Source organism: Dromiciops gliroides, chromosome 2 (genome assembly GCF_019393635.1).
Source record: "Dromiciops gliroides isolate mDroGli1 chromosome 2, mDroGli1.pri, whole genome shotgun sequence".
NCBI classification, from domain to species: domain Eukaryota; kingdom Metazoa; phylum Chordata; class Mammalia; order Microbiotheria; family Microbiotheriidae; genus Dromiciops; species Dromiciops gliroides.
The window spans coordinates 560,387,119-560,401,544 of NC_057862.1; the positions used below are offsets into that span (position 1 = coordinate 560,387,119).

At 39.2% G+C, this 14,426-nt stretch overlaps 1 protein-coding gene across 1 annotated transcript in view; it reads right to left on the reverse strand.

The window, feature by feature from the left end:
- Positions 1 to 6,678: 6,678 nt before the first annotated feature.
- The window catches only part of DTD1 (D-aminoacyl-tRNA deacylase 1), a 199,162-nt gene continuing 191,414 nt past the window's right edge, over positions 6,679 to 14,426 (reverse strand). Inside the window, exon 6 of the mRNA XM_043988032.1 lies at positions 6,679 to 6,781. The gene's annotated coding sequence lies outside the window, so the exon portion shown is untranslated. The remainder of the gene's footprint in view (positions 6,782 to 14,426) is intronic.

The following is a 14,426-nucleotide window of genomic DNA, read 5'->3' on the forward strand; positions in this document are numbered from 1 at the left end:
TGGGACTTTAAGGAAGTCAAGAGATGGAGATGAGAAGGGAGAGTATTCCAGGTATGGGAAACAGAAAAATTCCTAGAATTAGAACAGAAAGGAGACCAATGTCACTGGATCTCAGTAGCAATGGCAATCACGTTATTGGTAATCTTTGATGGAGTAGCTTATGGTGGGTGTAGTGGGACATGGGACCCCAAGAAATTTAAGAGACCACAACTCCTAAGAAATCCTTAAACTTTGGACACTGAAACCAAAGAATCCAGAAGTGAAAAAACAGCTTTGCCTCCCACCTCAAGAATGCGATATGGCAAGAGCACAAAAACCCTGTCTGCAAGGAACAAAAGGTGAAATACAAATTCCATAGTTTGAGATGTGGGTCCCTTGTATGCCAGCAGGATGAGTGCTGCATAATCTTACTGATAGCCCATATTCAAACCCCATCCCACCCAGTTGTTTTTTTAATCCCCTCCAATTCTTTGGGTGAGCTAGCCCTCCTGAACCATGTGGAGAGTCCCCCCCACCCCAACCCCTCCCAGGAACAGCATCATTAGACTAGTAGCAATAAGGGGCTAGATTGCAGGAGGTAGAAGAATATATGAATATCAAGAAGATGGAAGTAGTAAAGGTAGATGATTCTTTCTAGAAGTTTGTCAAGGAAAAAGTAAATAAAAATAAATGAATGAATGAATAAAAAAAGTAAATAGAAGACAATAGTTTGAGGTAGTATATGGATAAAGGGAAGTTTGGGTTTTATTTTTAAATAATGGAGACAGTGTTTATAGACATGGGGGAAGTTGTCAAAGGACAAAGAGAGAGATGTTGAAGATGAGGAAGGGTGGGAGGAAATACCAATAGAACAAGGTCATAGAAAAGATTGGAAAACAGGGAGAGAAATAAGACGAAGAACACAGCTAAAGAGGATAATTGTGTTAAGGAAAAGGGTAGTTTCATCTTCAGAAGGGAAGGATAGAGGAATATCTCAACATCTCTCTTTAAAAAAAAAAAATTGCAGTACTGGAGTCTGTCCTGGCAGGAAAACCTCTGCAATAATTGCTAGAGCTTACAATTTCATAAGCATTAGATGAGATGAGAGACTTTGCATAAGATGGCCCCTTTTCTCAGGAAATGAAGGCTACCTGCTGAGAGACAGGGAAGTATAATTAGGGAGTTGAGAATTGAGGAGGTTTGGCACAGCTGATATAGGTTAAGAGTAAATACGATAATAAGAGGAATGGTGTGCAGCAATGAAGGCTCTGTTGGGTCCTTAGCATAAAGAACCATTGGATGGGGAGCTTCTTGAGAGCAGACTATCTTTTGTCTTTCTTTATATCCCCAGTATTTAGCATAGGGCCTGGCACATAACAGTCACTCAATAAATGCTTGTTGACTGACCTCTTTAATACAGTTTTATGATTTTATGATTTCTTTTAAATAGCACTCTACTGTTTAGAAAAAGGAACAGAGATGGTAGATAGGAGTTGAACCTATTCAATTTATTGATTAAATATTTCTCATTTTTCCAGCATTTCAATTTTCCAAATATTTTAACATTTCAAATATTCAGCCCAAGAAGTGGGTTTCCTCCAGTAATGAAGATCTCAACTCTGTGGTGCTTTAGTACATGGTCTTCATGAGCTGCTAGCACCCAAGCATCCATCGCCGAGTGGCTAACTCTCTGGTGATGAGCATCTCTGCACTTAATCCTAAATTCTTAAACAAAAGATATAGAGCCCAGCACCAGGGCCACACGTGAAGCCTTTCTGACTTAGAAGGGCCTACTAGAGCTTGTTGGGATAAACTTTGAGAACCTAAGGTCACCTCCATCATATGATTAAGCCTCAGAATAGGGCTTTTTGGTAGAAAAATCCTTTTCACAACCATCAAAAAAACCTAAAAGTGGACAGCTGTGTTTGTTTTTGAAGAGGACCAATGACATCATGGGTGATGACTTGAGCATGCATTGGATTTAAGTGAGGCAGAACTGTGGAAAGTCAATAGCCTCATAGCTATAAATTAGTAGAAAGAATTTACTTTTTCTCTAGGTTCTACCAATCAGGTGAATATGAGGTGGAGTTTCTAGTCACAAGAGATGACTTTATACAATTTACATTTTAAATGGTGGCAAGGGTTTTAACTACTAAAAAGTCAAGTCAAAAGTAAAGTTTACTAAAAAGTAAACCAGCAAAGAGAAAATTAAATGAAGCATTTCAACTATTTCTTCATATTACTCTGTTTAAAGTCATAGGTTTCAGATCTGCCAAGGCTTCCAGAGAGGATAATTGTGTTAAGGAAAAGGGTAGTTTCATCTTCAGAAGGGTATCTTTCAAAACTCCCACTTTCATTCAAATGATGTTTTAATAGACAATAAACAGTGAGTTGTAGAAACAAGCAAAAAACAATTGGACACGTTGGGTGAGACCAGAAGAGAAAGCTGACACTTCATATTTTGCAAAGTAGAGTTGAACACAGCATCTAATTTTAGTACTTGATCCTACACTGAATAGTTGGAAACAACCTATGGCTAGAGTGGATGAAGAAGCTGAATTAATAACTTTATCAAAGCCATGTATTCCAGGGAGAACTTCTGGTCTTTCTCCATTTTCTACAGTTTTAGCTTGTCCTAAAATTCTACTGACCATTCTCTATTCTTCAGGATGCTTCTTTCTTACCTATTCTTATACTGAAAGATATTTCATCTTCACACAATAAAATAAGGTTTGTTCTGTTTCATGGTCATTCTGTAATTCATTTGCTTATCTTTACCAATTATCTACTTGGTGATTTTCCTAACTATGTTATTTCTGTTTCCCATTAGAACAGACTAATGAAGACCATACTGTATCTGACTACCAAATAGTAACTAATGATGGTATCTCTGAAAATGTTCTACTCTGGAAAGAACATCAAAAAACTGAAGCATAAAAGGGAAAGTGCACTCACACTGTGGGATTGTTACAGCTGAGTCCTATAGCATTCAAATCACTTTGAAGTGAATTTGAACTTAATTGGCAAAACATTGTCTAAATAAATGGTGTCAAATTCAAATAGAAATGGGATGAGGGGCCATTCATCTCCACACAAGGATCCCTATGGGCCACATGACCGTTTTAAAATGTAATATTATCTGTGTTTTATGGTATTTTATTTGGTTAAATATTTCCCAATTACATTTTGATCTAGGACTGCTGCACTTGGGAGTGTTGAGGGCCTCACAGGGCCCACAGACCACACGTTTGACACCTCTGGTTTAGTTCACCTCTGCAAAAAGCGCTTCTTTGATACATTACAATGGAACTAATTGTATAAAATGAAATTGTTCAAAACATAAACAAAGTTTTACATTTCAATTTTTTAAATTGGACATTTTGATCAGAAAAAGACCACAAGATCAATATGAATCAACACTGATACGACATCCAGAAAAGCTCACGTGATCTTAGCCTCCACTGTGAATCAGACAAGGCAGGAATAAGAAGGTGATGGTACATGCTGCACTCAGCCCTGTCAGACCACAACAGGAATACAGTTCAATTCTAAGTACTACATTTACAAAAGGATATTGATAAGCTAGAAGGTCCATAGAAGGGAAACTAAAATGGTGAAAGGCTTTAAGGTTATTCCAGATAAGGATTAGCTGAAAGAGGTGGGTGTTTGGGGAAGACGATTTTTTGTTTCTTTTTACTGGAGCAGTTGATTTCATGAGGCAGAATGCAGATATGTATCTTCCTTGAAGCTTAAGAGAATTGGAGAGAGGGAGCAATGATTGGTTAACTGACTTGCTCACAGTCAAACAGCCAGTATATGTCAGAGACAGGATCTGATCCCAGGTCTTCCTAATTCTGGGGCCAGTTCTCTAAGCACTGACTCACTGCCTCTCAAAGAAAACTTCAGGGAGATGTAACAGCTAGGTATGATGAAGTATTTGAAGGCTACCACACAGAAAGAGGAGTCAAATTGTTCAGCTTGGCACCAGAAAGCAGAACTAGGAGCAACAGGTTTCATGTAAAGAAAAATACTGTAATGACTAGAGTGATATAAAAGTAGAATACGCTGCTGTACGAGGTAATAGGTTCCCTCTCACTGGATGTCTTCAGAGCAAAGGCTGGATGGCTATTGTTGGGTATATCATACAAAGGAGTATAGTTCAGGTACCAATTGAACTAGATGAGCCCTGAGGGTCTCTTCAGTTCTGAAATTCTGTGACTGTGATTCTGGTTAGAGTTATGAGTGTGTCAAAGACCAAAGTGTCTGATCACATCTCAGAGCTACTGTAACTGAGGAGGGTTCTTCCCTGCAAAGTAGAGGTCTCCCCATAGGTTTATAAGCCCAAAGTTGAGACCAGTGGATTTTTACTGAGCGAGTCTGTAATGAAGCAAGTTAGAAAAACTTTCTTGGCCACCCAATTAAAAAAAATCAATGCACTTTTGTGAAATTTTGGCATTTCTTCCCACACGATTTAAAATAAACAAATTGCATAGGTGACTGGATTAGACAGTAATAATAGCTAAACTTCATAAAGTGCTTAAAGGTTTGCAAAGCACTTTACATATGCCATCTCATTTGATCTCACAACAAACTTTGGAGGCAAGTAGCATTATTATCCCCATCTTACAGATGAGGAAACAAGCTGAGAGCTTGCCCAGAGTCATAACAAACATCCGCATCTGGATTTGAACTCAAGTCTTCCTGACTCCAAGTCCAACACACTATCTCCTGTACTACCTGCCCTCCTAAACAACAGGTACACAGAATTGAGTTAATGGTCTCGTATTGACCTAGTTCAGGTATTACCCAAATACCAAATAAAGCTTGGATCTTCTCTAGGCAAAGAATAAATATTTAAAGACAGGATACAATGTATAAGAGCCTTTGACCGAGAAGCAACTTTTTAAGGATTTTGTTTTTCCTTAATATTTTTTTTTTAAGTGAGGCAATTGGGGTTAAGTGACTTGCCCAGGGTCACACAGCTAGTAAGTGTTAAGTGTCTGAGGCCGGACCTGAATATTTTTTGAGAAATGACACATGTTGCAGGAATTCAGCGGGATCCCAAGAAACCTAATGATCCCAACCCCTAAGGCCAAGGGAAATGCAGCTCTGTCTCCCACCTCAGGAATAAGGTGTGGCCAAGCATGACCCTTGGAAGCTGATAAGCTATACCAAGGTCTGCAAGATATGCAGGATATGAATGGATGCTGCATAGCCTACTGTTATCCCATTATTCAAAGTTCCCCACATAGTTATCTTGCCCTTCCCTCTCCTTTCTTTGCTTTGAAAAGATACAAAAGACCAGGTCTTCTGTCATTCAAGTGGGACAGTCACCATGGTGATCTGCACCCTGGCCATTATTCCTCTCTCCTCATAAATCTCTTTTTATTTTATAAGATTCATGATGAGCCTCCAAGTCTTTGGGTGAGCTGGCCATCTGATCTGGGTCACAAGCGCTCCTCATCGATTGGCCAATAATAGGTCCCAGCCCAAGCTGCATTTGGTCACTGTTTAAGTTTTGACTGCTCAGAGTAAATGTAAATAGCAATTGCTTCTGTTCTGGCAGAAACCCTGAGGGTCTTCCCCCATGGTGTTCTTTTTTGTTTTTGTTTTTTGAGTAGCCAGACTAGGCCACCTTTTGCCTCATTTCTTACCTAACCTTAAATCACTGAATGGGTGTTGCCTCAAACAGACCTGGGAAAGACCTTAGCTTAAAAAGTCAGGGAAGAAATCAGGGAAGGGTCTCTCCCACTGCATCCAACGCCATCTCCAGTCCTCCTGACCACTTGACTCAGATGACCCTGGAGGAGAGTGAAGCTGATGACTTTGCACACCTCTGCCTCACTTAAATCAAATTCACTTACAAGTCAAGATATCACCCTTCTGATGTCATTGGTCATTTTTGAGAATGAAGTACAAAAAACAACTAAAACATTATAAAACGCAAATGAAAGTAGATGAGATAAATTTGCTTTAGATGCCATTCCACCAGAGAAAGGTAGGGAAGAATTAAAAAAGAGGGGTAAGGAAAACCCTTTATATAAGATAACCCAATAGATAAGAGAAGTTAAAATACTGCATGATACTTCTGGCAAAATATCATTTCACAGGGAATTCAGTAGTCCCTTTTGTAAAAAAAAAAAATCAAGTTCAATGCATTATCTAGAAAAAATACTATTAGACAGAAAGGTAGCAGAATTTGTTTAATAACAAAGTGGTTTGTGGCTGTTTTTATTTTTTGTTTTTAGAAAAAAGAGAAAGTTTAAAAGATACACAAGGCTCACACAGTAAATTGTCAATGATTATTGTTCTTTTTATACCTTAACACTGACACAAAAGTTACATACTATCCCAGTGGTGTGTAGAGCATGAACAGAATATACACAACACTAACACAAATACAACAGAAGATGTAATGAGTATCCAATCTTAAATGATAGAGGACTGTCTCTTTCAGAATGCCAACCAAAATATATATGAAACCAAGACATTTTAATTATGTGCTCTATTGCTACCTATGTATTTAAAATGCTTGCCTCTCATTCAGGAGCCAGGATAAACCAAATGCAGAATACGATGAAAAATGATATGACTCACTTTCACTATTAGGCCACAGCAACAACAGAAAATAGTAACATTCCTTTGGTTGGTTTTTAACACAGAATGACATAGATTTCTAATTTCTGTCTTGCTTTTTTCCCTTTTTTCCCTTTCCAAATCTTTTAGTCCACGTCTCTGAGGTGTAGGTACTTTATGTCTTCTGGGTATTCTTCAGGTTCCACTTCTGCCCCAAGATGATGCACTAAAGGAAAACAAAGATCAAAATATGAATGACTTCTCTTTTGCCATACTGTTTTTCAGAATGACCTAAGAAAATTTAATTTTAAAAATACCTGTCATTTGCTGGGATTCTGACATCAAGCTTCATTCATTCTTCAAGGTTTATTCTCTTAGCTTGGAGTCTTCTAAGAGAACTAATCTTATGAGGCTATTTTCAGTATGACCATCCATCTCTGACACAGGTAATCTCTATATCAGGAATGCACTCACACCTTTACACTGAAGCTTTGCTTGACTCCTATTAATGATACCCTTTTGTTCCTCAATTTATTTTTTATTTACTTATCTGTGTACATATCATGTTCCCCTTAGTACTGAATGTAAATTCTCTGAGAGCAAAGATAGTTCTTTTTTTAATCACTAGTGCCTGTACCCAGTAAGTATTTAATAAATGTTTGCTGAACTAAATTATTCAAGGGAATTCAAAGAATGTCTCTGAACCCTATGTGAGGAAGAAACAAAACAAGTTTTTTCTTCAAACTGCTGAGAATTTAACTTAAAATCTGACTGAACTACCACACTGCCACATAATCAGTTATAACCAACATAACCAAGTTTCAAAAAAATATCCTGTCTCTTCCTTAGAAAAGGGTGAATCTCTCTACTTCCCAGGACCCCTCCTTTCTAACTTTGCTGACACTTACAAAAGAATCCAAAACAATACAAATGCTCAGCCACTTCTGCCTCTTATTTTCCCTGACATCATTCAAGATTCAGTTCAAAGCCCACCGCCTGCAAGAGGTCTATCCTGGTCTCCCTCTCAATCCACCCCAGAGCTGCTAATGCTGCCTCTTCTACATTATCTTTATCCATGCAGTATATGCCCAGTAATTTACATGTTGTATCCCTGAGGGCAGGACTTGGGTTGGGGGGAGGGGGGTGTTGTTTTTGTTATTCTTTTTATTCCTATAGCTTAGCACAGTTTCTGGCACATAGTTATTCCTTTAACAATTCATGCTGACTGACAAATTACTCTGATAAAAGCCTGGAAAAACCCTTGGTAAGAGCATTTTAAGTACAGTAAAATATTTCTCCAATACTCAACACGGGCCAGCTCCTGAATAGAAGGTTAGCTACACAGGCAGGTAAGTGCCCATATTAAATTAACAATGTCAGCTGGAGGACATCCCAGTTCATCTGTCATTCCTGTACTCCAGACTGGTTCTAGGTCCTCTAAGGCATAAGGTTTGAGTCAGAGTTAGCCCAATTTAACAGAAGCAGAAGAAATTAAGAAGAGGTGGCATGAATACACAAAAGAACTAGACAAGCAAGATCTTAACATCACTGATAACCATGATGGTTTGGTTATTGATCTAGAACCAGATATCCTGGAGAATGAAGTTAAGTGGGCCTTAGGAAACGGTGCTAACAAAAATCTAGTGAGATCTGGAATTCCAGTTGAGCTATTTAAACTCCTAAAAGATGATGCTGTTAAAGTGCTGCACTCAATATGCCAGCAAATTTGGAAAACTCCATAGTGGCCACTGGACTGGAAAAGATCAGTTTATGTCCCAATCCTAAAGAAGGACAATGCCAAGGAATGTTCAAATTACCGAATGAATTGTGCTCATTTCACATGCCAGCAAGGTTATGCCTGAGATTCTGCAAGCTACACTTCAGCAGTATGTGAACCCAGAATTACCAAAGGAATTAGAGATCAAAGTGCCAACACTAGCTGGATTATGGGAAAAGAAAGGGAGTTGATGAAAGCCATCCACTTCTGCTTCATTAACTACACTAAAACCTTTGACTGTGGATCACAACAAAATGTGTCAAGTCCTCAAAGAGATGGGAAAACCAGCTCATCTTATTTGTCTCCTGAGCAACCTGTATGCAAGCCAAGAAGCAACAGTTAGAACTGAACATGGAACAACTGATTGCTTTGAGACTGGAAGTGGAGTACATCAAGGCTGTATGTAGCATGCAGAGTGTCACCTTATTTAACTTAAATGTAGATAGAGGTGGGATCAATCAAAAGCTGGAATTAAGGTTGCTGGGAGAAACAGCAACAATATCAGATACACAGATGATACCCTCTGATGGCAGGAGTGAAGAGGAATTAAGAAGGCACTTGATCTTAGCATCAAAAAAAACTAAGATCTTGACAACTGGCCCCATCACTTTCTGGCAAATAGAGGCAGAAGAAATGGAAGCAGTATTACATCTTCTTGGTCTGAAAAATCACTGCAGATGCAACTGTAGCCATGACGTTAAAAGACACTTGCTCCTTGGGGAAAAAAAAAACTTATGAACAATCTGGACAGTATACTAAAAAGCAGAGGCATTACTTTGCCGTTAGATGGTCAGCTCCTATCCCCAGCACTTAACACAGTCTCTGGCACATGTATTAATCAACTGACTGAAAATTTTCCCTCCATTTCTATCTGGTGAATCCCTCCAGGAACACATACAAAATGTTCTAGTTAGTGTTTAAAGCCCTTCATAACCTGGCTCCCTCCTACCTCTCCAGACTTTTTTATACCTTACTCCCCCCACACATATTCTTCCCTCCAGTGACACTGGCCTCCTGGCTGTTCCACAAACAAGACCCTCCACCTCTTGTCTCTAGGCATTTTCTCTGGATGACCCTCATGCTTAGAGAGCTCTCCCTCCTCCACTCTACCTACTGACCTCCTTGGCATCTACTCGGTCCCAACCAAAATCCCACTTGTACAAGAAGCTTTCCTTAACTCTTCTTAATCCTAATGCCTTCTTTCTGTTAATTATTTTCTAATTATCAGGTATATAGTTTGCTTTGTATATATTTCTTTCCCTGTTGTTTTCCCCATTAGATTGTAAGCACCTTGAGGGCAGGAGCTGTCTTTTGCCCTTTTTTGATACCCCCAATGCTTAGTACACGCCTGGGACAAAGTAGGGGCTAGTATGCTAGATGCCAGCCATTCCCTTAAAGCTCAATTCAAATATCATCTACTCAAGGGAATCTTCTTTGATTCGTTGATTTGCTCTCCATTCTCCACCAGCTTCTCAGCTGGATTTTGACCCCACCAACATCACGCATCCCCCCTAGGAGAAGCGCATCACCAGAAATCTCATCATCACTGAGGCTGCTTCAGCTCTGATGCTCAACAGCTTCAGGACTGACTCAGTTGCCTCTCTCCTCTGCCTGGAAGACTGAGCACGGAGGAAAAACTTCTTCCCAAAGCCTCCCCTTAGAGAGGGTTTAGAATGTCCCAGCAATCTCTCCATTTCCCTCCAGCTTCTCTTCAGGGTGTTGACTCCACAAACACGCCCCTGTACCAGATACCCTCTAGCAGCAGGCTCCCCCATCACTCTGCAGCTTTCCTTTGTGTACTGCCTTACCCCATTAGATTGTAAACTCTTTGAGGGCAGAGACTGTCTTATTATTTGCACCCCCACAGTGCTTAGCACTGTGCCTACCACATAGGTAGGTACTTAATAAATGTTTACTGACTACTGATTATCCCTTCAGTCAAACCACAAAAAGGTCATTTGTTTATACTTCTCATGTATTTATCATGTATCAGTTTGTGTTTGTTTCAACTCTTGTAACAAACACTGTACAAAAATATAGAGAAGAATTGTACAGAATAAGAATAGATGGGTTGCAATTTTCATCAATGCAGGAAATAGTCACATTGAAATATAGTTGCTTATGCTGACTAGTAAAATCACAAATTTATGTTTTCCAACTTCAACCGGGTCCTCACTGCAGCAAGGAAGTCCTTTTATTTATCTCTAAGTCGTTCCCTATCTTACTTTCAACAGAAGTTATTCTAAATATTCTCTGCTTTCCTCAAGCTCCCCATACTTCCTCCTCCTCTCCACTGTCTATGCTAAGAACATGGGCTCTTAATTTACTGGAAAAAACTGAGGTCATTCAACATGAGCTCCCTTTTTCCCCATTTCCTTCATCTTAAAACCCCTTCTTTCCTCCTTTCTCCCAGTTTCAGACAAAAGATGGCCCTTATCCTTGTCAAGATAAAATCCTTCCACATGTGCACATAATCCAATCTTCTGCTGTTTTTTCCCAACAGACTGAATTCTCAATCATGTCTCTTTTGAATATTTGATCTCTCCTTACTAACTTGCTCCTTTTCTACTTGCCTTCAAAGTGTCTTCCATCCTTAAAAAAACCCCTTAACTAGCCATTACTTCAAGCTCTCATCTATATCTTTCCTCCCTTTCTCAGCTGTACTCCTTTAAAAAGCTGTGTTAAGATCTTTAATCCCTCTCCTGTCCTTCACTCAACCATTTGCAAATAAGCTTTCAACTTCATTACTCACCTGAAACTGTTCTCTCAAAGTTACCAATGATCTCTTACTTACCAACTCTGATCATCTTTTCTCAGTTCTTCTCCTCTCCACCTATCTGCTGCATTTGAAAGTGTTGACAACCTCTTCCTTCTGGATAATTTCTCTTCTTTCAAGATACTTAACTTTCCTGGTTCTCCTTTTCCCTGTCTGACCATTTCTTCTTGAACTACTTAGCTAGCTCAACATCCACATCATGACCCCTAATAGTAGAAGTTCCCCAAAGTTCTGTCCTGAGCCCTATTCTCTTCTTACTCTAGACTCTCCCAGTAACCTCTTCAGCTAACATGGGTTTAACTGTTATTTCTTTGCATATGACCTCAGATCTATGAGGTATCTCCCACAAGCTTCAATATGGCATCAGATCCCTACTGAACATTTCAAACTGGCTATCTCTGAGACATGTCTAAAATGAACTCATTATCTTTTTTCCCCCTAAACTCTCCCCAATCCAGATCTCCCTATTTCTCAAGAAGGTACTACTATTCTTCTAGTTTTTTCAGATTCATAATCTCAGCAGTATCTTTGACTCCTTACTCAACACATCCAAACAACCACCAAATCTTACTTTCTACCTTGATAACATCTTTCACATCTGACCCCTTTTCTACACTCACACAGTTACCATCTTGGTTCAGGCCCTCATCACCTCTCCCCTATATTAATGCATCATTATTGATCTCTCTTCCTCAAAACCCTGACTACTATAATCCATCCTGCAAAGTGATCTTCCTTAAAGCAAAGATGTGGCATATGACTCTTCTATTCAACCAGTGGCTTCCCACTGACTCTAAGATAAAATTAAAAACCTGGTGTTTAATGTTTAAGGCACTTCACAAACACTCCTAAGCTATCTTTTTAGCCTTATTAGATACCAATCCCCCTCTTGGCTCCGGGATGCAGCCAAACTAGGCTTTCCTCTGTTCCCCACTCATGACACTCCATCACCATTCTCTGGTCCTTTGCATTGGCAACACATGTCAATGGAATGCATTCTCTACTCACCTCTGCTTCACAGAGTCTCTCTGTTTCTTCAAGATGCAAATGACGGACCATATTCTGCATGAAGCCTTTTCTGATGTCTCCAAACTGTGATGTTTAAAATCTAAATGTGTGGTCACCTTAAGTTAGAAGCTTTAACACCAGTCTTTGGGAATTAAGCATTTTTTTTAAGAAAAAAGAGAGTTTATTGTAAAATGTGATGAAGCAGTAATGACTTCTAGAAGAAACAAAGGGGGGAATGTGATGACTGGAACTCTGGGCTAGGTAGGACTTCTTTTTCTTAACTCCTTGTGAATATCTCTATGCTTTAATAAATGTTTAATGCCTAAAGACTGGTGCGGAAGCTTCTGATTTAAGGTGACCACAATTTAGATTTTAAACATCACAAAACTGCTAATGCTTTCTCTCTCAAACTACCTTGATTTTAACTAAATTGCATATATTTATGTCTATTCACTTTATAGGAATAAACTTGTTCTCCTTCTCCCTGGCCCCCCATTAGAATGTAAGCTCATTGTAAAAAGGAGTTGTTTATTCTTTGTATAGTCTCACTGCCTAGCACAGTGTACATAGTAGTATGCAAAGTAGGGCACATAGCAGGGGCTTTATTAGTACTTGCTGATTTATTGTTTGGCTGACTTGCACGTCATCTTTGTATTAGCCTCTAAGCTCCAAGAAGACAAAAGGCTTGGCATATTTAAACTTAAATGTACTTAATAAATGTGAGTTGAACTGAACTGTTCATAAGTTCCCAATAACAAATATAAGAAATAAATTACTAATGTACATCAGAAAATATAGATATTTTGATGAATGTATGAGTTATTCCTGAAAGAACTGAGTCTGCATATCACCTGGTAAACAACCAGTAGCTTTTGGACTACACTTTGAAAACACTGTTCTAGGCTACTTACCCACATCCTAAGGCTCACTCATGAGGCAATGCAATCTGTTTCAAGTCTCTCCCTTAAAAAACCCTCTAACCCCTTTTTTTTCTTGAACACATAATAATGGGGGAAACCTGGACCAAGGCTGTGGACCACCAGCCTTCAAGTAGCTTGAGAGAGAGGAGCAGCTCACTATCTTCTTAGGAAGCAGTAAAAAAAGGCAGGTAAAAGCCAGCAGAGAGGCCCATTTGGCTGATTTTAGAAACACCACACCTATGTATTATTCAACCTGATGAATAAGTTTCTTTAGAAAAGAGCAATATACTCAGGACTGAAATTCATTCATAATGAGGTAGAGCAGAATTTGCTTCCCTCTGAAACCTACTGAGAAGAGAATCTCTCCCTAACTCCCCTCTCCGGCTAGAAGGGAGAACTTTTTGCTGATACCTTTTGTCTTTATAGCACATATTTCTAGGGGGAAAACTCCTCTCAGACCGAACTGTTGTTTGTAAGAGAGAGAAACTTTTAAACATAAATATCTGATACAGTGACAATATAAGACACAAGAAAGACCGAATAGGTCATGTGCAAAGGCAGCCCTCCCTCTGCTGACTCAGTGCTGAGAAGGCATGATGATTTGAGAATGGCATTCCTTCCCTGACTGCTTTCTGTCAGCCTTCTGGGACGTGGAACTGTTAAATCTTTTGAGACAAGGAAGTATCCCCTTTTTGGCTGCCAAGTAGGAAGGAATGAAGATACAGCAGGCCTTTGCAAAAAGGAATGACTCCACCCTGGCCTTTCTCTTCCTTCAAACCTCCAGGTGGCATCTTGTAACTCTGAGACTTCCCATGAAGGGTGGTAGAAGGCTGGCTCTTCTCCATCCAGGATCCATAGCAACCACTGCCACATACAATTCCAGGAAAAATCAAGAGGGTTTTTCCTTCCCTCTGCTGAATGAGAAGCAATTGTCACTGGAGGCTTAATCCAACTCTATTACCAAATTGTTAGGGAAGGACTGAAAAAAAAAAAGGATAACTAAAGATAACTAAGCAAAAAGTTAATAATCAACCACTTCATAAAAATAAAATTAATTTCTTGACAAAATTGTTCCACGGTTCCTCCTCACAGCACTAAATAAATCTGAATCAAGTAAATCAGTGCTGTTAATGCTTATATATCCACCTATTTACCCACTTCTCATGGCACAAAAAAGATGTATTTGAAGATACTATGAACTGTTACTATTTTCTGAAGTCCAAAGGTCCTCCCAAAGTCAGAAAACTCTTTTCTCCATTTCGGAGTGTCATCGATCACAGTGGCATACAAATAAAATGAGACTACATTTGCTCAATAATTTTTTATAACATAGAGGGCAGGCCTTAGTAAGACAGTTTCTACACTAAGGCAACACAAGATTCTGCTATGT